Here is a 25,804-nt window from a genome sequence, read left to right on the forward strand (position 1 = left end):
TCATGTCCAATGAGTCAGTGATGCCTCCAACCATCTCATCCTCAGTCGTCCCCTTTTCCTCCTCCCTTCAATCTTTCCCAGCATCAGGGTCTTTTCCAGTGAGTCAGCTCTTCACATCAGGTGGCCAAAGTATTGGAGTTTCAGCTTCAGCATCAGTCCTTCCAATGAATATTCAGGATGGATTTCCTTTAGGATGGACTGGTTGGATCTCCTGGCAGTCCAAGGGACTCTCAAGAGTCTTCTCCAACACCACAGTTCAAAAGCATCAATTCTTCAGCACTCAGCTTTCTTTATGGTCCAACTCTAGAGTAATCTTCCCTAAGGTCCAGTAAAGGTTAAAGACGCTGTGCTTCCAACGCAGGGTGGGTGGTGGTGGGGGGCAGCGGGTTTATCCCTGCTGGGTGAACACGCTGTGTGTGGTGTGGCCAAAAAAACTGAAACAATAATCTTCCCTGGCAATTCCCCCACAGGCCAGAAAGTCTGGGTGAGAAAAGCCAGGTGCGGGAGTCGCCCAGATGGTGGAGAAGGAGGGTTACCGAGCCCCTCCTTCACACCAGGCCCTGTTCCAGGCTACCGTCAGACTCACCCGAGTTCCTGCGCAGAGCTGTGACCCCTTGGAGAAGTTAGTTAACCTCTCTGGGCCTCTCAGTACCCTCCTCTGTGAAATGGGATCCTCCCCAGCACCCACCTACTGCAGAGGGTGCCCAGGGAGACAAAGGAGACCAAGCATGGAGCCAAGTGCGGGCGCCCCTTGTCTGTCCCACCCATCCCAGCAGGCCAGGCGGCCTCACACCACACAAGCAGAGGACAGAAATGGCCTCAACTGAAGTCTTTTTACACTTACGAAATCCACCAGGCCCATTACAGATGAAGCTTCTGCTACATCAGTCAGGAAATGAAAAGTTACGGGTCTGGTGTATAACCATAAATCACCCACTTGTGAACACATATATAGTAAGTCATTAACGCTAATGCCATCTGCAGAGAACGCCACCCAGAGAACCAAGTCCTGAACGGTTCGGCTCTGAATAGCACCATTCTCTCCTGGAATAAGACAGAGCTCTGGGCCAAAATTAAGTCCTGGCTGAAGGTGAGAGCACTTACACCCACAGATGACTCTGGTGAATTGGTTCCTGTCCAGTCTTAAAACAAAAATAAATCAGAAAAAAAAAAAAAAAACCTTGAGCCCCTGTGTTACCAAGATAACTCACGTGAATATAATAGCACTTTCAGAAACCCTGGCTCGCTCGTATAATCCTCCTGACAGCCCTCTAGGGTCAGGGTCATTTATGGAGGCTCAGAGCAGTGAAGGGACCTGCCCCAGGGCTCATGGGGCCAAGAAACCAAGACAGCCAGCAACTCACCCACCACCCGTCATCACTCACATGGAGAGAAGCAACTGACCCAGCACCCCCAACCCTCCATCTCTCCCCTAAAAGCCTCCTGGTGAGCTGCCTTACACATTTGGGGGTAGCAACTGCTGTGCACAAAACACCCATTTGGAAATTACATCTCACATGACGTAGAAGAATACTAAGTACTTCTCCAACTCTTGGCTGTGACTGCCAATCCCAGGGGTCGGGGGGAAGGTGAAGCCGGATTGCAGGTGGACATGGATGACAGGAGTCCTGTCACAGCCGCACAGGGTCTTGGGCCACAGGGAAGAAGGGCCCTGGCCCATGTCCCATACAGGCTCATCTCCTTGGAGGATGCTGCCATGGTGAAGCTCTTGCCCTCTCTCCCTCTAAGACGTGTAAAGTGAGAGTGATAATGAAGTCATTCAGTTTTGTCTGACTCTTTGCAACCCTATGGACTATAGCCCACCAGGTTCCTCCATTCATGGGATTTTCCAGGCAAGAATACTGGAGTGGGTTGTCATTTCCTTCTCCAGGGAATTTTCCCGACCCAGGGATGGAACCTGGGTCTCCCGCATTGTAGGCAGACTCTTTACCATCTGAGCCACCAGGGACATGTACTCCACATCAGAGCCAGGGTCAGCTGTGTGTGCTCCGGACACCCAGACAGAGAGCTGGCTCCAGCTTGGGGAAGGAGGGCATCCCAGAGGAGCCAAGGCCTGCTGCTGAGCCAAAGGAACAGCAAAGACAAATAGCTGGAGGCCAGAAGGTCCGTCTAGTCAAAGCTATGGTTTCTCCAGTAGTCATATATGGTATGAGAGTTGGACTATAAAGAAAGCTAAGTGCCAAAAAATTGATGCTTTTGAACTGTGGTGTTGGAGAAGACTCTTGAGAGTCCCTTGGACTCAAGGAGATCCAACCAGTCCATCCTAAAGGAGATCAGTCCTGAGTGTTCATTGGAAGGACTGATGCTGAAGCTGAAACTCCAATACTTTGGCCACCTGATGCGAAGAACTGACTCATTGGAAAAGGTCCTGATGCTGGGAAAGATTAAAGGGAGGAGGAGAAGGGGACAACAGAAGATTTGATGGTTGGATGGCATCACCGACTCAATGGACACTCCGGGAGTTGGTGACGGACAGGGAGGCCTGGTGTGCTGCAGTCCATGGGGTCGTAAAGAGTCAGACACGACTGAGTGACTGAACTGAACTGGACTGAGTGACTGAACTGAACTGAACTGAGAAAGGGATACATTTGGGGGATGGTGATGGTCCAAACCGACTGGAGCTCAGGGTGGACCTAGGGCGAGAGGCCACAGTAGCCAGTGACCCCGGCTAGAAGCCCAGCACGTCTGTCAGAAAGCCAGGCCAGCTTCAAAGTGCATGGGGAAAAGGGAAGGGAGGCAAGTGCTCTACAAAAGCCAGAAGGTGTCAAGAGAGACCACCCCAAGTCTCCCCAAAGAAAGAAACCACACATGTCATAAGTGCTGCTGCTGAGAAGGAAAGTGAGGCCCTCACGCAGGGCTCCGCAGGCAGCAGCCTGCCTCTCTCACCCTCTCCCCTCTGATTTGCACCCTGACAGCAGCAGGTAGAGACAGGGTGGCTCAGGGTACAGAGGCAGAAGGCAGGCAGGCCCGCACCCACCAGGCCACTCTCTGCCCAAGAGTCCTGCCAACACCACCTGACCTTCACCCCCATATCCAAAGAGGAAAGTGTGTTTGTCACTCAGTCATGTCCAATTCTTTGTAACCCCATGGATTGTAGTCCACCAGGCTCCTCTGTCCATGGAATTCTCCAGGCAAGAATACAGGAGTGGGTGGCCATTTCCTTCTCCAGGGAATCTTCCCGACCCAGGGATTGAACCCAGGTCTCCTGCGTTGCAGGCAGACTCTTTACAATCTGAGCCCCATACCCAAAGAGTGGCCATCAGAGCTCTGAAAGCAGTACCCACCACAGGGTTCCAACCGTCTGCTTTAAGAGCCCGAGGAGGACGGGGATCACGTGCCAGCCTCTTTCAACACACGCTGAAACCAACCTCCTACCTGCCCTGTGATGTGCTGGGGTGACCAGGCAGCATTTGCTCAGTCCCTTTGGCCAGCAGTCCGTGAGACAGGGAGACACCCTCTGCACTCACTGTGAGAAGCAACCTCAAGAGTGCACGGCTCAAGAAATTCACCTGTATACCCCGAAGCAGGCCTGGGAGGGAGGCTGTCTGCTGCCCCTGCTGTATGCTTGTTCTGTCCAGGATGTATTTGGGGGAGCCCCCAGCAAGTACAGGCACCGAGGCAGAGTCCTGCCACCACAGGCCCATGGCAAACATCCAACTTCACCCCCTCGTGTTCTCCTGGGCCTCACCTCACTTTCAGGGGGCTCTACAGCAGGTTAGATGTTAGTGCAACAACCTGTCTCTTGCACAGAGTTTTAAAAATCCCCAACTGCTTTATGTCCCAGGAACCACACCCCAAAAAGTGGGAAAAAGCCCAATGTGATCTCATTCAACAAGGACCCGGATGGCAGCCCCGATTTAGCTGGGAGAGTGGGACTGCAGGGCAGGGACAGTGAGTCAGGCGGCTGGTACTTGAGCCGCCCATCCTGGGCTCCTCCAGCCAGGAGAGCTGATGCTTAACACACACCCGCAGTTCCGACTCATGACTTCCTAAAACCATGCATGGTGAGGAAGCTTCTCTTCTCTCCAGCGAAAGTTGGCAATTTGATCTCTAGTTCCTCTTCCTTTTCTAAACCCAGCTTGGACATCTGGAAGTTCTTAGTTCACATAATGCTGAAGCCTACCATTCAAGAATTTCAGCATGACCTTACTAGCATGGGAGATGAGTGCAATTATCCGATGGTTAGGACATTCTTGCTTCCCTAGTACTTCAGAGGTTAAAGCGTCTGCCTGCAATGTGGGAGACCCGGGTTCGATCCCTGGGTTGGGAAGATCCCCTGGAGAAGGAAATGGCAACCCACTCCAGTATTCTTGCCTAGAGAATCCCATGGACAGAGGAGCCTGGTGGGCTATAGTCCACGGGGTTGCAAAGAGTCGGACACGACTGAGTGACTTCACTTTCTTTCACTTTCTTTTCTTGGGAATTGGGTTGAGGATTGACCTTTTCCAGTCCTGTGGCCACTGCCGGGTCTTCCAGATTTGCTGACATAATGAATGCAAAACCTTGATGGCATCTTCCTTTAGGGATTTGAATAGTTCTGCTGGAATTTCGGGAACTTCCCTGGTGGCTCACATCCATTAGCTTTATTAACAGCAGTGCTTCTTAAGGCCTTCTTGACTTCACAAAGCTTCTCTGCAGGACACACCAAAAGAAACACCATGGCAGCTCTGGGCCCAGTGTTGGCGACTGAGGCCTGGTCAGCCTGATGCTGGCGCGGGAGGCCCACTGGGACCCACTGTGAGCAGTACAGTTCAGAAACAGGTGCAGGGAAAGCTCAAGAGCCCTGGGATCCTGGAGGCCCCACGGAGACAGCCCAACCCGGCCCAGCACACTGGAGCTCACACCCATCCTGATCTGGCCTCCTGGAGCCAGAGAACTTGGACAAGCCTCCCTCTGAATCCCCGTGTCCTCATCTGTAAAACAGAGGTGGCCCCAGAGAAAACTCCCTGAGAAATGTGATTGTGGCAACCAACGGGTTAAAAGCACTGAGTTCAACCCAACAACTCGCCACCCTCCATACACACACACACACACACACACACACACACACACACACACACACAGAACAAACAACACCCGGGCAGTTATTCACCATGATGATAAAGAATCCTATTTTCACCAAAGGTCAGTTAGACAGGTGAGGAAGGAACAGGAAACATCTCTTCACCCTCCCCTGCCTCTCTGGGAGCCCGGACCGGAATACCAGACCACTGGAGCCGGAGTGCTGTTGTCGTGGCAACCAAAGTCTTAACAACTTTGGCATTTCCACAACCTGTGATTGATCCAGCTCTCAAAATTAACATTGTACAATGAAATGGCATTTGCATTTAATTTATTTTAATTGGCTTTTACATAACTAAACATCTTGGTTTCCACCCTTAATAACAACAGGGTGAGTGAGTTCTGAATAGTGGGACCCTTTAAACAGCAAGATGAAGGCAAATAATTTAAAATTTTTGTGTTTGGAAAAATATTGCACTGATTTGCTAGAAGCACCTTTTTGCTTAATTTTCCTCTTTTTTTCTGAGAGGACAACAGGACCTTCTGCATCTTGAAATTCATCAACTGAAATTCAAACTGTTTCTGCATCACATTTAAAAATTAATGATTAGAATGCTTTTGGTGCATTAGTGCAAGGTGTGGGAAGCAGCAACAACAGAAGTGTATGTGAGTTCCATGGGACAGAGTCTTTTTTTTCCCCCACTGATGTACCCCTCGTGCCTAGTAGAGTCCCCGGCACACAGTAGGCCTGAGATAACCATTTGTTGAATGAATGTGTACGTGTTCAGTCGCTCAGTGGTGTCTGACTTTTTGTGACCCCATGGACTATAGCCCACCAGGCTCCTCTATCCTTGGGGTTTTCCAGACAAGAATACTGGAGTGGGTTGCCATTTCCTCCTCCTCCTTCCTGACCCAGGGATCAAACCCGCATCTTCTGTATTGCAGGTGGAATCTTTACCACTTGAGCTATCTGGGAAGTGAAGACCAACTCTCACTACCGAGATGAAGTGTGTATAGCACTCAGCTCGGTGCCAGGTACTTGAGCTTTTAGTAATACTATTTTCATTATTAATATAAGTGAGCTGAGGCTGCTGCCCCACAGGCACTGCTGGGCCTAAAGATATAGGCGCAGGTGGGAGAGTAGGGACCTCACCTGGGGGCCAACACCTGGAACTGCCTCAGGCGCCCACCGCCTGCAACAAGTCCAGCTGCAGATCCACCTACTGGAAGGGCTGCTTAAAGGTCTGATGCAAAGCCCAGCATAGGCCAGACTTTCTAGTGTGCTTAGTCATGTACGACTCTTTTCAACCCCAAGGACTCTAGCCCACCAGGCTCCTCAGTCCATGGGGATTCTCCAGGCAAGAGTACTAAAGTGGGTTGCATGCCCTTCTCCAGGGGATCTTCCCAACCCAGGGATCAAACCCAGGTCTCCTGCATCTCCTGGTGGCTCATTACCGTCTGAGCCACCAGGAAAGCCCAGACTCTCTAGACCACTCGTGTTTGATCTCTGTTCTCTGGGGAATTCTGCCTACTGGGAAGAAAGATGTGTTGTTGTTTTTTAAACTGTTGTCCCCCCACCTCCCCCAGAGATGCTCTGACACAGACAAAAGAGTCAGGTGCACAGGGAAAGGGATCAACTGACATGAAAAGCCCTGCTTGATTCTTGAAGGATGTGTGCGTGCCTCCTGGGGGGAGGGGGCAGTCAGGGATTCCCAGCAGAGGGAACGGCAGGTGCAAAGGCCCAGAAGAGTGAATGGTGACAAGGACCTGCCGGTCAGTGGAGTTCAAGACCTCACGTGGTGGATGAAAGGTTGGTCAAGAGGCCAGGCAGGGTCGAGGGTCACAAGGAGGGCTTCTCAGGCCATGCTTAGCATTTGAACTTTGCAAGCAAGGATTTGAGAGCATGGAGCAGCACAGAGAAGGCTTGTGCTGGGCTGGAGCTGGGGGGTGGGCGGGTCTGGTGGGGTGTGGGGAGAGGCTGGGTCAGGAGAGCCGCCAGAAACTGACCATCACACGTGCAGGTGGTGAGTGCAGCACAGACAATGAAGCTGGAGAGACTGGGATGCACCTGGGGCATCTTGATGACTAACTTAGAGACCAGCTTGAAAGGATGGAGGGAAAGGGAAGCTGAGAAGGGGCTGAAACGTCTCCCAGCCCTCCCCCACCGCTTCCACGTATCTGAGAAGCAGTGGTCTATCCGGGGGCTTGGGAATAGTAGATTCTGTTTTGGACATCCTATCAAAACAACCTAAAACCCAACAAACTGTGGCTTAAACAAGAAAGGCTTTTCTTTGTGTCCAGGGCGTGGGCAGCAGTTCAAGAATGCCATCAAGGACCGAGAGTCTTTTTCTACTCCACCATCCTTAGCACATGGATTTCAGCCTCGTGATCACAGGATGGCTGCCCTATTTCCACAAATTACATCTGCTTTCCAGGCAGGAAGATGAATGGGCCAAAAGCTTCCTGTCTTGGGACTCTGGCTGTTTATTCAGGAAGGGAGCGGGGATAGGAGCGCAAGCCAATGGCCTTGAACTCATCTCACTGGCCAAAACTCCCGGTGTTCTCCTGGCTGGAAGGTGGCGCCTTTCATTGTCCAGTCTCTGAGCACAGGGGCCCTCATTTTGCTATTCACTGTGCCTGCCACCCTGCTCAGCTTCCATGTGACCAGCTCCCTCATTTTTTCCAGTCTTTGCTCAAATGTCACCTTCTCATTAGGCTTTCTCTGATCACTCTACTTAAAATTTCATTTCTCACCATCCTTCATAAATACCTCTGGCCCTTCACTAAACTTATTTTTTCCACACCTCCTTTTTCTTCTTTTTGGCTGTATCATATGGCTTAGGATATTAGTTCCCCTTGGGATCGAACCTGGGTCCTCAGCAGTAAAAGCCCAGAGTCCTAACCACTGGACCGCCAAGGAATTCTCCCTTTGTTCCCCCTCACATCTTCTATTATCACTATATACTAAATTACCATATTTTATTATGTATACACTATACTATACTCTGGTCTTACCAGGTGGTGCTAGTGGTAAAGAACTCACCTGCCAACGCAAGAGACATAAGAGATGTGGGTTCGATTCCTGGGAAGATCCCCTGGAGGAGGAAATGTCAACCCGCTCCAGTATTCTTGCCTGGAGAATCCCATGGACAGAGGAGCCTGGTGGGCTACAGTTCACAGGGTTGCAAAGAGTTGGACATGACTGAAGCAACCTAGCATCCATATTATACCATATACTACAATATTACAGTATTATGCTACATATTGAAAGTTTACATATAGTTTACATATAAAGTAAACTTTAGTTTACTGCTTCTTGTGTTCAGCTAGAAACATAAGCCCTGAGAGTGCAGGATTTCCACTGGATATTCTCTAGTGCAGAGTCTGGCACACAATGGGAGCTATGTGAATGAATGAATGAATGAGGGTTGGCTCATGAGAGAGCACCTTTCCCAACCTAGGGATTCTCCCCAAGCCCAGTCTCTGCTTAAAGGGAGACTACTCGCTACATGGTTCCTGCCCTTAGGAGCCCTGGGCCAGGAGGTGACTGGCCAGGACCAGAGCTTTGCATATGGAGTGGCCGTGTGAGCCGGAGCAGCTGTGCCCCAGGAAGAGCAGACGCCTGAGCAGGCCCAGGGGACTTCTTGGAGGAGGCGACCCCTGAGCAAGGCTGGGAGTTGTGCAGGCAATCTGGGAGGGTACAGGGGCAAGCAGAAGGGTATAGCAAATGTTCCTGTCCTCAAATGGTAGCATCGAGAATCATAACCCCAAACCCCAGCACCAGCTCCCTTAGCAAGGAGGCCAGATATGAAGAAAGTCCCTTTCAAAAAGAAGAATAAAGAAAAATGTCCCTGAGAGGTTTCTACCAAGTCCCCATCCCACCCCTCTGTCACTGACAAAGGTGGACCACATAGCTGGCTGTAATCCAGGAGTGGGTTTAAGGGGAGCTGCTTGCTCAATATATGATCTGACCTGAGCCAAGCTGACTGCCCATATTTCAATAAATGTCTTTAATCTGAGCAGTAAGTTCCCAGGCTGCCCAGCACACAAACAGCCAGTCACTCCCCTGCCCAGCAGAGGACAGGAGCAAAGATGGAGCAGATCCAATGTTCCAGAAGGATGGAGGAGCAGATACAGATTTCCACGTCCTTTGTGAGGCTCAGACAGAGCATTCCCCAGCTCTCTTCTATGGACTAACATCTTGCAGGTGGAAAATGAAAACCACAGGTTAATCCCAGATGAGAAAAAGGGAAAGGACAGAAGACTGGGAATTCAAATTCCACAGAGGGAGCCAGAAAGACCCTGCTCTTTTAGGCAATCATGTGTCAAGAGCAGCAGGATGTGAATAAAAAGGTTGATAATGATGATGGTGATGGTGGTGATGATGATGGTGACGGCCCTTACATTTATACAGCAATTTGGAGTTTATAAGAAATGTAATGGCTATTTTTACAACAATCCTAAGAGGGAGGTTCTATACTTCCCATTTCACAGATTAGGCAACAGATGTTCCAGGGCAGTGCCTGGCAGACCCAAGGGGGACCTGCATGAAGAAGGTGAAGGTGGGTGGTGTTTGAGCCTCAGGGAGGAGAACAGGATTGAGACAGAGTGATAGAGGTGGCTTTTTCTCCTTTGAAAAGAATGACTCTGTTCCCTGTCCATTAGATGGGAAGGAAGTCAAGGCAGGATCAGGAAGAGACATCTCCAGCTCCGTTCAAATTGGAGCTCAACTAGTAAGGATGTCCCTAAGCCCAGGGCATGTGGGGCCTGTTTCCCTGTTCAGATCACAGCATCCTCTGAGGCTATGAGACCAAGATCTCTGTTCAAATCACAGCACACACAGAGGGTGGAGTCTGCCACTTTCTCAACCTCACCGACACCCAACAGAGTCACCAACTCTGTTCCATGACCAGGGGCAGCCTCTTCAGGCTGTGACAATCCCACTCAAGGTCCCAACCAGTTAAGGAGCGTGTGCAAAACGGGCTGTCCAGCAGTGGGGCTGCAGGACGCCTGTGCTCATTACCAACCCACAGAAGGGAAGGATAAGAGAGGATGTGCCTTCTGCTGAGGAAGTGACTGCAAAGAAGCACAGGGCGGGAGAGAGAGGCTGGGACGCCCACCATGGGCCTCCAGCTGCTGATGCTGGGACAGGGGGCGGGGTGCTCTGTTTCTGTGAGATCAGAGGATGCTGAAGCCGAATGGGATGCAGCAAGGAAGGAAACTGCCAGGTTTTTGACAAGACCCAGGGGGTACAAGGAACTTTCTACACAGTTAACCATCAAGTGGTTGCCTTTAGAAACTGTTAGATGGAGAGAGACCCAAGAATAGGCATGAATAGAATTTTTTCATGTATAAAATTATGATAAGCAGACTGATAAAGCACTGTTTGCACATTCTGGAAAATGCTCGTGAATAAAAACAGCTCAAAAAAGTCAGCAGCTATGTCATCCCTCCAACAAGGCCCATCCCCCTCGCCCTGTGGGACAGTGAGCGGGGTTCAAGGCCCCTGGTTTGGCAGTAGCTGACAATATAAATCAGGGCAGCTCAGACCAGGGCCCCCCTTGGCTTCTGGTTGCCTTGGGTCACAACTTTAATATAAGCTGCACAAGGGCAGGCCCACCACCATCTTGCTCATCAGTGTATCCCCCAGCTTGGCTTATGACATAGAATTATCAAACTAATTTGTTCAACTGTCTGGGGCAATCACATTCACATAGGAGAGAGCATTCTTAGCTTTATTAAAAGATTTTTTTTCCAGTTGCTGTTTCGGGATGGGTGTTCCTTCAATGCATTTTAAGCATTTTGAAAGGAAAAGTAGGGTTATACAGCATTATAAATTAAGCAAACAGAACGAAGGGCAAAATCATGTCAGAAATCCCCTTGTAAGTCAATAAAACATCAGACCTTTGTTTAGAAAAATTTAATTCACAAACACAATTTCAGGAATATCACAGAAAGTGAGATTTATTCCTTCTCCAGGACAAATGAGATACCCAGGAAACCAGTGGGACACACCCGGTCTCCATGGTAACCTACCTGTCTCCAGTGACAGGAGAGCTTCCTTCCTGCCGCCCTGTGGAATGACACAATAACCTAACAACTGGCTTTCAAAAATAACAATTTCGGAACACAGGAGCCAGACAAATTTTTAAAAAATATGATTTCCTCATGGTGAGCATTCTGAAATAATTAACCAGATGTGCATGTAATTTTGCTGGCAATTATATTTTTTCTCAAGATCATAAATATGGACACTAGATTATCCAAGAAACTATAAGCTGGCACTAAGCAAGTAGCAGAGGCAGCCTCTGATTTCTCACATTTTATAGCAATATTATTTGCCTAGAAAGACAGCCCAGCCCCCAAGCATCCCTCCCCTTCATTCACTCTGAAATTAATCTTTCATATTAGCCAATTTCTCTGATGGCTGGCTTTGCCTTCATAACTTTCTACTGCTGACTCAATATCCTGGACTCAGACAGATTAAACCCCTGAAAAATGATGGGAATAACACCTAAGAAGCCTTTTGGAGGGACGCCACTGAAAGTCAGGCATGGCCCTAAGAAGTACTGAGATGGCCCTGCTCACCAGACCACAAATAAACACAGTCAATCCAATGTGAGCCCAAGGTCAAGTCAAGTCAACCCAACATCAACCCAAGTCCAAGGCTGGAGCAGCAAAGGCATGGGGCAGGGGGAAGGACCATCCCTGGGAGTCCTTCAATTCACAGCTGAAGACCAGCAGTTCCACTCTGGGGGAGTCAGGAAGGAAGAGCCAGGATGGGGTACCAAAAGAGTTATTTTCAAAAACAGGAGCTGAAAAACATCAGCCTGAGAGACAAATAGTAAAGGCGATTATTCCTGGAAGAAGGCCACTGCATGAGCACTCGGTGATGAGAACAGAGAAGGAAAAGCGGGGGCAGGTAGGTCCTAGGACATCAAACCACCTCATTAAACCCTTGTTAAAACACCCAGTATCAACACAGCAGGACTCTCGAAGCCTCTGTCCAGGTCAAGACACAAAGTGAACGCCCAGATTCAAGCAGCACCTGCTAGATTATATATCTACCCCTGCCATGTTGAAATGGTGAATTCCTTGGGAGACTTGGAACGATTTTTTTATATCCAAGTTAATAGAGTTACTCAGTATTGAATTTAGATGAGATTAACAAATTCTAATAATGTAGTATGATAAATTTCCATTAATTCAAATCATCACAAGTATGGAATTTATGGGTTCCAGCCAGTCTGACTATAAAAAGAAACTTTGCTAAGTAAATTAAGAGGATAAACAAGATTATCAGAGGAATGCCTTCTTGAGGCTCCTTTTTAAAACCTTTTTTTTTCCCCCCCAATTGCAAAACAAATATAGGCCCATGGGTGAAAATTTAGAATGTAGAGCAACACACACATACAAAAAAGAGAAACTCATGATCCCACGGAGCTTCCCAGGTGGCTCAGTGGTAAAGAACCTGCCTGCCAATGCAGGGGACATGGGTTCGATCCCTGGGTCGGGAAGAGCCCCTGGAGGAGGAAGTGGCCTCCAGTATTCTTGCCTGGGAAGTCCAATGGACAGAAGAACCTGGCAGGCTACAGTCCATGGGTCACAAAGAGCTGGACATGACTGAGCGACTGGGCACACACGCACACACAATCCTGCCAGACTCGACTGCTGTTAACAGTTCAGCATATTTCCTTCCCTTCTATTTTCTCTGATCTTTTTTTCCCTCCTAAACATAATGGGAATGAAGTTGTCTGCACAGTTCTACATCTTGCTTTCCAGCCTCGTATTTAGACGACACATTTAAATTGCTTGTTTTCAACCCCTTTAGCAAACACCTACTAGCTTACTATCAGAAATGTGTTCATTTCAAAGAATTCTCTGTAACTCATTAAAAAGACCAATTTGAGGTGAAAGCCAGTCAGGAATTTACATCAGTACATACACTCTCATCTGAAAATAATACAGTCACTTGTCTTCTACAATACTCCCTACTTCTGACTTCTCTCTGGTTTACAGTTAGTCAAAACATGAAGCTCAGTTCACCAGTTTCTTAGATTGTGAGTGGCATGACCTCCCAGGAAAAAATAGAAGTGCCCCATTACACCCAGGAGGGCAACATCTACATCCTCTAACTGGCTTTTCTTGCCAGCATGTCCTCTTAGAGGAATTGTAAACAGTTTCCAAGAAAGGCGCAGATCTAGAGCCTAAGATCTCAGCTCAATTACCAACCTTCTTCCGTGCTCCCACAGCAAATACCCCGCTAAAATCAGGCTCCTCCTTGGTACCAGGAGTCCTTGTCTTCTTAATCTCAGTTTCCTTAAGACATGGCACCATCCCGGGCATAGGAAGTTATAAAAAGGCCTTGAATGGATGGATAGATGGATAGATGGATGAAATTCAGAGAAGTCCTCTCCCTAACCCCAGTACCTTCTGCCCTACCCCTTCCTTCTAGTTTGTGCTCCACAAATGGGTTCTTCAATATTCTCAGTCTCTCTGAATGGTAATACCAGCTCCTCACATAGCAGTTGCATCTGTTTCCTAAGAGGTTTTTATTTGTTTGTTTGTTTGGAGGGGGCTGACTCTTCCTTGTAGTGTGTGGGCCTCTCTAGTCAGGCATATGTCCTGAGACATGTGGGATCTTAGTTCCCTGATCAGAGATCGAACAATATCCCCCTGCAGTGGAAGTGCAGAGTCTTAACCACTTGACCGTCAGGGAAGTCCCTCATGTTTACATTTTTAAGCATTTTTTCCTGGTTTGTAGAGTGGGCAGAGAATTTAGAGGCTATCTAGCCCCAAGCTGCTTTGACAAATGAGGAAACTGAGATCTGGAGAGGAAAAACCGCTCACACCAAGTGAAAGCCAGACAATAACAGGATGGCGGGGGGCTGGGGTTCTCTCCACCAGCCCACGAAGCTGCAATGCCTTTCAGACCACTGTCCTGCAGTTCCCATGAAAGTGTAAAACACTCGCCACCAGTGACCGCACAGAAAGCAGCATTAGTGCACTGAACCGTCCAATCACACACTCAGGCCTGCCAAGCAGGCCCCTTAGCCAAGGCGCTAAGTTTTAAAAAATTCAATTCACCCACCACCCTACAGTTGAGAGAAGAGGATGATGGTTCAGCCACACATCTGGACATCCACTGTGTCCCAGGCTCAGTGCCAGGAATGGGGGCGCCACGGAGAAGAAACCCACAGGTCCTGGCCTGCAAAGAGGCCCACTGCCCTGGGAGAGGCAGACAGCTGGGTACTCAATCTGCGAGGTCAGGCTCTGGAGACGCTCATCAGCAAAGGACCTGGACAACATACCTGGAAGCCTGAGCGGACTGTCCTCCCAGGAGGGGCAAGGGTGGCACTGGCTCCCCACTGGGCCTAAAAGAACGAGGGGTGAATCAGCCAGGGCCCTCCAGTTAGACAGACAAGCATACATCTTATACCTTGTGCACGCACACACATACTTATGTGTGTGTGTGTGTACACACACATACACTAATCCCCTTTATCAGAGAGGGATACATTCCAAGACCCCCAGTGGATGCCTAAAACTGCAGTCAGTACTGAGCCTTATATATGCTATATTTTTTTCCTATACAAATACCCCTATGATAAAGCTTAATTTATAAATTAGGCACAGTAAGAGATAAACAACAATAACTAATAATAAAATAGAACAACTATAACAATTCACTGGAATAAAAGTTATGTGAATATGATCTCTCTTTCTCTCTCTGTCAAAATATTGTCTTATACTGTACTCATCCTTCCTGTGATGACATGCGATGATAAAATGCCTCCACGAGATAAAGTGACTGAATGACACAGGCATTGAGATGTTACATTAGGCTTCTACTGACCTGATGCTGTGTCAGGAGGAGGGCCATCTGCTTTGGGTGGTCCTGGATCACTGAACCAGGGAATCCCAGGGGGACAGAGTAGGACAGCGTGAGATTTCATTATGCCACTTAGAATACCACGAAATGCAAAACTGGGAAATTGTGCCTTTCTAGAATTTTCCATTTAACATTTCTGGGCCATGGTTGAGCATGGGTAATTGAAACCGTGGAAAGTGAAACCACAGATGAGGGGAGACTACTTTCTAAACATGTATAGATTGGTTCATTATAGAAATTGGCTTACTCAGTTTGAGGCCAAGAAGTCCTAGACTCTGCCATGTACAAGCCGGAGAATCAAGAAAGTCAGCAGTTCAAGTTCAAAGGCCCAAGAACCAGGAACATTGAAGTCCAAGGACAGGAGAAGACAGACATGCTAGCTCAAGAGAAAGAGCCAATTCTTCCTTCCTCCATCTTTCTGTTCTACTCAAGCCCTCAGTGGATTAGCTGACGCCTCCCACATTGCTGAGGGCCATCTTCCTTACTCCATCTACTGAATAAAATGCTAATTTCTTTCAGAGACACCCTCACAGACATACCCATACATAATGTTTTACCAGCTACCTGGGCATCTCTTAGCCTTGTCACATAAAATTTAAAAATAAAATTTAATCTGACACATAAAATTAATCATCACAGATGAGATCTTTCTAAGTATCATCCCGATTAGTTATTCTCCGAGGCCACTTTCAGAGTAACATTCCATCATCCACCCATTCGGGGGCTCTGTGCCTACCATCCTGTTGTAACTCTCTTCATTAACCCCCTAATAGGAGGGGGCATCCCCCAAAGAACAGCTAATATAGCAGAAACAGGTTAGGAGCTGCAGCAGCCAAACGCTGGGAAGCAATGCTGAGACTGAGTAATGATGACGGTTATAGTGATGCTAGTGATCACGATGGTGATGGTGAGGATGAGGATAAGGATGATGTGGTTGAACTAGAGAGACGGCAACTGGCCTAGGACAACACCCGGGGGAAGGAGCTATGAGTGGCGGGAACACAGTGAGACCTTGACCCTGCTTGAGTGTCCCCGGTGCAGAGAATCTGGAATCCCTTACCTGTGCTACACCTTCCCCTCCCCTACTCACACCAACAATGCTGAAATAATTCTCAAATGCCTAAGTTTTCACTTTACAGCTAGCTCTGAGAACTATCAGCCAGGCCATATTGTTTTTAGGTCAGGTAATAGCGAATCCCCAAGAACATATGCTAATAAAAAGCCGCAATCCTTTATCCTGTCTTTAGAGAGAAAGAAGAGGAAAACGCAATCCCAGAGAATAAGAAAGCCTACGTTTTGGCCAGCAAGAGAGCGAGGGCCTCAGCATCTGTCCCAGGCCTGCCTGTGCCTTTACTTACCGGGAGGAAGAAAGACCCCCAAATGAGCCGGAGCAGCCACTATGCCCCCCACCCCTGGACGCTGTGCCAGGCTGCCCAGGCTGAGTCACCAGTGGCGGCACTAGCCCCGGTCACTGAAGGATCTTTAATAAAGCCTGGCTCCTGCCGCCGCCCCACGCTCTGGGGAGGGCTGGGAGGGACAGAGAGGGCGAGCCTACCACCAGTCCTGTCCCCCCTCCCTTCAGGGGACACCGCCCCCTGCCCCCCAACGACTCAGCCACACCGGTAAATACAGAAAATTGCACGACGTTGTCACAATCATCTTGAAACCCAGGTGATTGATTCGGAGAGGTTCTCAATTCTCTAGAAACCCAGGCAATTGATTCAGAGAGGTTCTCACTTCCCTCCAAAAGTAGATTACAGAAGCAGAGAGGAGAGAGAGGATGGGAGTGACAGGGAAGGGTGGGGAGCTGCCGTCAATTCTGTTTTCTGGAAAAGTCCTGTTAAAGCACAGGAAGGAAGCCGAGGCCTGAGCATTTTGCTGATGGAGGGAAAATGGCGCTTGTGATCCATACCCACGGCTGCTCAGAACCACAGTCCTGCCCACATTGCCAGCGGTCCCCTTCAGCCCATTGGCACCCACCTGTCCAAACTAATAAATGCTTTCCAAGCGCCCCAGGGGGAAAAGAATTGGGAGGGCGGGTGTGTCTCTTAATGGCTGCAGAAGAACCCGCAGCCCTCCAAGTTTAGGGTCACCGTGGCTGCATCAGGGACCCTGAGAGACTCTACAGAAGATGCAAGCTGGGACAATCCAATGTGGCAGCTCCCCAAACGCCAAATCATGATACCCCTCCCACCCCGCGCACCCAGCTCCCTTCCACACACATTCACAGGCTCTCACATCACATGCCTGGTAACCTCAGTCTGGGTCAAAATGTGCCTAATGAAACCAAATTTGGAAAGAAATCCTCAGTGCCAAGGAAGAACTACAGCCCCCTCCATTTCTGCAGACAGGTGACCAGCCCGACGGGTCTTCTATATCCAGGCTTCATGAGATTGTCTGATGGGGGGCCCAGAACCCCTTATTGTTCCTGAGTAAGTTCAGGCTCAGAAAGCCTCACTTGGCCAATAAACCACAGAGTAGACATGGACCAGAACCCCCATCCCTGGTCTTTCCACCTGACCCCACCCCTGGTCTTTCCCCTGGTATATTGCTGCAACAACCCCGATCTCTCAGGAAGAAACAAGACACCGCCACTGTCCACTGTGAAAGCTCTCTGTATCAGTGGGGGAGCAAGACCACTTGTGACCTGGGGGTCTACACACCAGGCCCACGTGGACCCCAAAACACTGGGTATACAATTTCTGTGTCTCGGGCTGCACACTTGTAAAATGAAGTTTCCTTCTTCCGCTCCTTTCCTCAGAGAACAAAAATAATGCAAGAAGAAACTTCTGAAACCCACAAGGCGTGAAAACGCAAGTATTCCCTCCCTTCCCCAGGGCCTCCCTCCATCTACAGACCAAGAGACCTCTCTGCATGTCTCACACTTACACTGAGTCACTCCTACCTGGTCAGCTGTGAGCCAGGTATGAAGGAGTTTACATTGCTTGAGAGGCGATGGCAAGAAAAACTGCAGGGCAGCCCCTAACTAGCAAATATGCATGGAAAACAAAGTAATTCTTGGTTCCTCTATTTTCTGATTTGGGCATTCTCCCTCCACGTTTTCATTTCAAAAAATGGGTTTGATCCTACTTGCCTCACACGTACCTGCTGAAGTAATCCAGTGCAGCAGGGCCTCACAGCACAATGACACACGCTGTATTTTTTTAAAAAATATTTATGTACTTATTATTGGCTGCACTGGGTCTTCATTGCTGTGCACAGCGTGGGAGGCTGGCCTTTCTGTAGTTGTGGAGAGTGGAGGCTACTCTAGTTCCGGTGCATAGGCTTCTCATTGCAATGGCTTCTCTTACAGCACAGCGCAGGCTCTAGAGCACACGGGCTTCAGCAGTTGCAGCACGCTGGATCACTAGTTGTGGCTTGTGGCCTTAGTGGCCTGGCACAGGGGCGATCTTCCCAGACCAGGGATCAAACCAGTGTCCTCTGCATTGGAGGGCAGATTTGTAACCACTGGACAACCAGGGAAGGCCACCCTGTACTTTAAATTCCAATACCTTGCTGGATACTCAGGAGTTCACACAAGAAACTTAAGGGAGGCAACTTCATCCAGGCCAGTCAACATGCTCTGGGCCTCCCAGGTGCCCGGTGCTGTGCTAGGTGGTAGACAAGGGGCCAATGATACCTGAGGCTCCTTCCAAGAGCTTGCCAACCCCCAGGGAGAGAGCCCTGGCTCCTTCAGAAGCCAATTCTAATTGGAAGACTCCAAGAAGGCCTCCAGGAAGAGGCCCTCAAGCCAGATCTACAAAGCAGGGAAGAAAAGGCAAATTAAGAGACAGAAAGCCAGAGGGTGATTGCCCGGGGCCAGGGGTGGGAACAGGGAGTGACAGCTTATGGGCATGAGGGAGTCTTCTGGGCAAGGGAAACATTCTAAAACTGGGTTGTGTTGCACAACTCTGTAAGTTTACTTAAAAGTATCAAATAATACACGATTTTTGGCTGTGCAGTGAGGCTTGTGGGTTCTTTAGTTCCCCAACCAGGGAGCAAATCCTTGCCCTTGGCAGTGAAAGCATGGAGTCCTAACCACTGGACCACAGGGGAAGTCCCATCAAACAATACACTTTAAATGGGTACACTTTATGGTATGTAAATTATACCTCAATAAAGTTGTTAATTTAAAAAATATTTAAAGACTGAAGTAGGAATTTAGTGGATCAAGTCTGGGTGGGAGGAAAAGGAAGACACCGTGTCCACTGGTCTGCCTCACCCTCGGAGTCCCACTTCCAGCCTCCTCGGGTCCCCAGCTGCCTCCAGAAACATGTCATCCTGCAGCTCAAACAGTGCTTCTCCCCAGGCCTGGGGCCAAGGCAGGAACTGCTCTCCAGGCACCTGTCAGCTCCACCAGCTCATTGGATGGTCTCCCCACCCCACAACTGCAACCAAGCTCCCCGGACAGGGATGAAGCCCAGGCCCAGCTTTCAGAGTCAGGCTTGGAGCAAGGCTACAGGAGGTGTTTAGCAGTGGGCTTCTCTGGTGGCTCAATCTGTAAAGCGTCTGCCTGCAATGCAGGAGACCTGGGTTCAATCCCTGGGTCAGGAAGAACCCCTGGAGAAGGAAATGGCAACCCACTCCAGTACTCTTGCCTGAAAAATTCCATGGATGGAGGAGCCTGGTGGGCTACAGTCCATGGGGTTGCAAAGAGTCGGACACAATTGAGCGACCTCACTTTCACTTTTCACTGAAGAAGAGAATGAACCTGGGGGGTGGTCGGGGTGGAAAGGGAGATGAAGAAATCGAAAAACTGACCTGAGGACAGCATGCCTGCAGCAAAGGAATACAAGCCGAGCTCCAGCCTAAGGGATGAGGCTTGGCTGGGTGTTGGGAAGAAGAGGCATGAGGGTGGGGAGATGGGTGGGGCAACAGGGGGCTGACTCATTAGATGGGTGGAGAAAGAAGGGAGAAGGGGCCAGAAACTCAGGGTGGGGTGGGAGGTGTGGAGGGACTCTAGGCTCTGCTGTGATGTGTGGTAGCACGGAACACTTCAAACAAGTCCATCCTAAAGGAAACCAACCCCGAATATTCACTGGAAGGACTGATGCTGAAGCTCCAATATTTTGGCCACCTGATGCAAAGAGCTGACTCATTGGTTAAGACTCTGATGCTGGGAAAGATTGAAGGCGGGAGGAGAAGGGGACAACAGAGGATGAGATGGTTGGATGGCATCAAGTTCATGAACTTGGGCAAACTCCTGGAGATGGTGAGGGACAGGGAGGCCTGGTGTGCTGCAGCCCATGGGGTTGCAAAGAGTCGGACACGACTTGGCGACTGAACAACAATGAAGTGTGAAGCACACAACAGCACTGGGTCGGAGCAGTGGAGAGCTCACCAAGGTGACAGCAGGTGCCCGACCAAGGGGACACCTCCCTCGCTGAAGGGGACACACAGCAAGGGAAGACCAGCTAGGACCACAGGGTATTCCGGCAATCGGGGAAGACCTCCCTGAGCAGAACGACACATCCCCCAAAACTTTCTTCCTGTGTCCAGGATCATGGCGGCTTTATCCAAGGAGTAAGAGTTGAACGATCCTGAGTGTTTCTTAGCCAAGGGTCAGAAACCCGTCACTAGCTCCTCAAAGAAGACTTCTCATCTAATGAGGCAGGCCCACTTCAGTCTCCTGGCTTCCTGTCAACTTGGGTTGTACCTGAAACTATAAAAAGAAACAAATACCCAGAAAACACAGCAGCTGGATTAGCAAGTGGGGGTGGGGGTGAGGGGTACACTGGGTTTATGAAGGAATATAAGTACCTGACAAGTGAAAGTCGCTCAGTCGTGTCCCACTAGAGTGGGAAAAAAATAAAAGAATACTGGAGTGAGTAGCCTAATCTTTCTCCAGGGGATCTTCCCGACCTAGGAATCGAACCAGGGTCTCCTGCATTGCAGGCAGATTCTTTACCAGCTGAGCCCCTCTGAAGGAAAATGAAAAGGTAAAAAGAAAGCATCTTGGCTACCCCAATGCAGCAGGGGAGGGAGCCTGAGGCCTTTCAGAAAGTGTCTTGACTTAGTCATGTGTCACGAACACCAAGTTGTGAAGCTTTGCCTCTGAAATTCAATTTGACTTGAAATGACACAGCCAAGGTGAGGCTCTCTGAAAGGATTCACTGTGCTTTTCAGATGATTTTTTAAAAAATTCTTTAGACCTGCACCTTGCTCAGTGCCTAATACACGTTCCACCTGTCAAACTGTATGGATTACCTGAAGTTACATGAAATCCACATTAGTAGATTCCAACACATTTTTTTTTCCTTCTTTTTGGTGGAAAGTGATTTGAAAGAGTTTTTTCCCATGGGGCAAGAGGCACCAAAAGACCCTAAGTCTGCTCTGCTGTCTCCATACACGATTACCCTCCGTCATCCTGATTGGAAACTGAGCCCAAAGGGAAGAGGATAAGACCCACACGAGATGCACAGATCTGCAGCCTTGCGGGTGGGCATGAAAACATACAAGGAACCCGAAGAGACTACAGGAGAATGGTGAGTCCCAGAGTAGAGTGTGATTAAGCCTCCAAGGGCTCTCTTTCCCCAGCACAATGACATCAGGGGCTGACAAACTAGCAAAACACACATAATCCCCCGTCAAGTCTGAGCTGGCAACTCATAAACTGGAAGCATCAACCTGCAACAAACAAGCACAGTTTAGGTCTTGCTGGAACGCTAAATTCTCATACAAACCCAATCCTCAACCTAGATAAAATGTCAGCTGCAGAGAGGCTTACTATCCGGTGCCAAATAAACTCTGGGGCTCCTTATTAATTTACTATCCTGGATTATCAGACCATGGCACTTCACCACTTCCAAAGGGGCAAGGCAAGGTCTTATCGCAAGTAAGTTTGGGGGAAGGTCTGTTGGAGGAAGGGGAAGACAGACTACTCGGATGCACAAACACTCACCATCGTATTTCATGTGAATGTTGAAATTATGTGTGCGGAGCCCTGAGGGCAGGAATTGCAAGCCCTGGATGACAGCCCTACCTCTGCACCAGATGAAACGCCACAGAAGCTCCAGGTAGAAAGGGGGCTTGGTGAACGCAAGACCAGGGCTAGGGAGTGTGGGCCAACGAGACCCCACTCCTTGACCTTCTGTTTTTCTAATTCTGCACGGCCCTGCGGCCAGAAAGGCACTTTAGGAGAAATCCTGAAGGAATTTGTTCAAGCTTTTTGTCTTGGAGTCTCTCTCGAGAAGGGCTTGTTGAAAATGAGTGGGTCATTGGCTAGTGTTGGGGCAAATCTCTGTTCTTCTGGGCATCTGACTCCCAAAGCAAGGTCTCCCAAATTATTATCACACATTGACGTATGCTTCCCAGCTTACAAAACTCGGAACACAAATGGAGCAGGCAAGGGGAGAACATGGCACCACATCCCATGGCAAGCGAGAGGCAGAGTCCCTGGCCCTTTCTTCCAACACATTATCCAATAAAACCTCGAGAGCTCAGTAATTACAGGCACTTTCAAAAGTGAAACAGAAAAAGATCTAAGTCCATAACACTGGTTTCCTTAAGACAAAGGGCTGGTTTTAACTCGGCGGGAGGGGGAAATCCCAGCTTTTGGTCTGTCTTCCGAGCAGACAAAGTCAGACTGATTTTTTTTTTTTTAATATTATTGTTGAAATCTGATTATGGGGATGAGAATAGGATTCAGATCAAGAGCCCTCTTCTCCTCTAGGATATAAAATCTTTTTATGGAAACACGAAAAGCAGGTTGCATTCTTAGTGTGCTCCTGACACGAACTGAGGATGACAAATTAGCTTATTATTCGGTTCCCCTGGCCTGCAATCACTGTGGATATCTCAGGGCTTGGGTCCCAGCGGAAGGCAGACCAAAGGAACCGAGCCAGAGGTTTCTGCTCCTGTGTCATAGAAGCCTGCGGAAGCTTCCTTGAGAACACCAGCCGAGAGCATTGAACACTTGGAAAGGCACCGGGACCCAAGCGCAGCCCCTGCCCACTCCATGCCAGCGTTTCATTTTGAGAACCACATGTACCATGAGGTCAGCTGCTCCCTTGGTGAAAGTTGTTTTTTAGTTTTGTGTTTCTTCCCCCCACCCCCGTCTGAGAAGGGTCCTGAGAGGAAGAAACCAGAGATGAAGGGGAGGAATCCCGGGCTATGGCAGAAGGCAGACGGCAGAGCAGCCCGGGCCAGCTCGCCCTGCTGGATCTGAGCAAGCGCTCTGGTGTGGCTGGCCGGACTCCGCCTGAAAGCGAATGCTGGTTAGAGCTGCGTGCACAGTCACTGCAGTTAAATGAGCAGCAGGTTTGACACTAAACATTAAAAATTAAGGCGTGGGACTTGGAGAAAAGAGTCCCACGCAGACCCTCAGCTTCCTGCACAAGGCTGATCAGAGGGAAAAGGGATATTGGTGGGGGGCGGGGTGCAGAACGTAGAGCGTTCGATGCCAGCGCCCAAGGCAGGACTCGCCATCCTGACAATCATGCTCCTCTAGGGGGTAATGGATGTTGGCGGGGAGGAAAAGGGAGCAGCCTTCCGCGTGACCAGGCCTGGTCAGGGATGTCCCGGGAGCCCGAGATGCGTCTCTGCGGGGAGTGCCACTTTCTCACCGCTGGGCTCCCAGATGGCAGATCCGCACGCCCCCGGGGAGTAGGCACTTGTTGAACAAAAGGGCTCCTGACTCCCGCAGCCTCTGCTTTCGGCCAGGAGAGGGACCCCAGCTCGGGCGCGCCAGGCTTGGCGGCTGGAGAAGGGCGGGCGCCCGGCGCTGCGCGCTCCTGCACCTTCCAGGCGGCGGCTGCCAGGAGCCGCGGCGGGGAGACGGCGCCGCCGGCCGCCTAAACTTTCTCGGGTCTCCGAGCTTCGTGGTTAAGTTAGGGCGGCGGGAGAAGCACATGACACACGGGGCGGGGGGTGGGGTGGGGGGTGGAACAGGAGCGTCTCCCACGATAAAGGGGGAAAGAAAGGATTTTTTTAAAGTGAGACGCTAATCCAGTTAACATAACACCTACTGTGTACCCGGCACTCGGTCGAACGAGAGCGAGCTTCGATGTTTCTCATTTTATCCATCACGACAGACCCCGAGGAAGGGGGGAACTGTCCCCATTTGATAAGAAAACCGCGAGCCGGGATGGTTGGCGTATCGGGCACAGGTGGCGCGGGCGCTAGTCTCCGCGATGCCCCGGCTCCTAACTCCGCCGCAGGGCTCTGCCCGCCGCCCCTCCGCCTGGGAAGGGGCGAGCAGATGGCCGCCGCGCCGGCCCCCTCCCCTGGCCAGAGCGCACAGGCGACTCAAGTGGGCGGCGCGGACTTGTCCCCGGGTGGGGGTCGCCCGGCTGTCCCCAAAGCCCGGGCTAGCCACCCTCCAGCCCCGGCCTCGGATCCCTGCTCTGTCTATAGCTCCGCACTGCGCCGGCCGGCCGGGACCCGCGCGGCTCTGCGCTCTGGTCTGGTCCGCCCACGCCCACCTTGCCCATCCGCACCCCGACACGCACAGCCGCTCACACACGATAAACACTCCGCGCACTGGTCCCCACCAGCAACTGCGCCCCGACACGATTCCACAAACGCAACCCCCAAATGTGCCGATTCCAGCGGCACACACGGATGCCCCACGAGGACACGCCATTCCAGGGACACACCGCCGTACTCAGTCAACCACAACTTCACAGCGCAGAGAAACACAATCACCGCCGGCACACGCGCACACAAGCACACACACGCACACACACACGCAGAGAGCCCGACCGCAGCACACGCCCCACACCACCCGCAGCCCAACCCCTTTCCTACCTGCTCCGTCGCAGGACGCGATCTGCCGAGCTCCCCGAGCCCAAGTTCCGCGCCGCCGGCGCTGGGGGCGGGCACGGGCCGCTGCGAGGGACTGGCGCGCCGAAGCCGGGGAAGGGGTGCCTATGAGCGCGGGCCTCCGTGCGCCCGCAGCCGCCGCGCTGGCCCTGCGCTCATCGCCTCGCGGAAAGACAAAAGGAAGCCGGCAGAGAGGGAGGGAGCTAGGTGGAGGCGCCCGCGCGTCCGCAGAGCCGCCAGTCCGCCGCCTGCAGTCGCCGCGGCCCGCCCGCCAGCCACGGGAAGGAAGGGGACGCGAAGGCGGGGCCCGGAGGCGGGGCACGAGCTCAAGTTTCCTGCGGACCCGCCCCCGCTCGACCACGCCCTCCATTTAGCCCCACCCACCAACCCACGGCGGTCCCGCCCCCGGCTCTAACCCCGCCCCCTTCTGGCCCTGCCGCGCCCCGCCTCCGCCCTCTCCACGCCGGCCCCTTGCTGCCTTGACCGGGTCGCAGCCCCGCGTGGATCTCGAGGCAGGAGGCGGAACCAAGCGCCAGCTCCGCCTTCCTAACCTTTGGCCCCTGGCCTGAGAGTGTCGGAGAGGCCTGTGGGGAGGTGCCCGGGAGAGGACCGCCCCGCGTCCTCCCGGGTTCTCTGCCAGGAAGTGTGGCCCCGGTGGCCCAGGACGGGGAAGAAGCCTCTCAAGTCGCCCCAGGCCGCCGGCTAGGCCCCTTCTGGTACCACCCCCCTGCCCGTCCCGAAAGCAGATGGCACCAGCCTTCCCGCGCCTGGTTCAGGGAAGGAGCCCGGGGCCTGGCGGAGGGAGGCCTGGGTTCCAGTTCTGGTCGCCTTTGCTGACTCTAGGCCGTTTGGACAGGTCCATGGACTCCTTCGGGCTTCCCTGGTGGCTCAGCTGGTAAAAGAATCCGTCTGCAATGCGGGAGACCTGGGTTCGATCCCTGGGTTGGGAAGATCCCCTGGAGAAGGGAAAGACTACCCACTCCAATATTCTTGGACTTCCCTTGTGGCTCAGTTGGTAATACACCCGCAATGTGGGAGACCTGGGTTCGATCGCTGGATTGGGAAGATCCCCTGGAGAAGGGAATGGCAACCCACTCCAGTATTCTGGCCTGGAGAATTCCATGGACT

General features: G+C 51.0%; 1 protein-coding gene across 11 annotated transcripts in view; it reads right to left on the reverse strand.

The window, feature by feature from the left end:
• HPCAL1 (hippocalcin like 1) overlaps positions 1-24,972 on the reverse strand; it is a 119,012-nt gene extending 94,040 nt beyond the window's left edge. For 5 of the 11 annotated variants that reach the window (XM_055540938.1, XM_055540943.1, XM_055540939.1 and 2 more), the window contains exons 1-2: positions 24,662-24,972; positions 14,334-14,396 (exon numbers count right to left, since the gene is read on the reverse strand). The gene's annotated coding sequence lies outside the window, so the exon portion shown is untranslated. Of the gene's footprint in view, positions 1-14,333; positions 14,397-18,019; positions 18,705-24,661 lie in introns of those variants that run through there. The other 6 variants (XM_055540937.1, XM_055540946.1, XM_055540947.1 and 3 more) reach the window with 4 other exon arrangements.
• Between the last annotated feature and the right edge of the window lie 832 nt (positions 24,973-25,804).

Source organism: Bubalus kerabau, chromosome 11, assembly GCF_029407905.1.
Source record: "Bubalus kerabau isolate K-KA32 ecotype Philippines breed swamp buffalo chromosome 11, PCC_UOA_SB_1v2, whole genome shotgun sequence".
Classification (NCBI taxonomy): domain Eukaryota; kingdom Metazoa; phylum Chordata; class Mammalia; order Artiodactyla; family Bovidae; genus Bubalus; species Bubalus kerabau.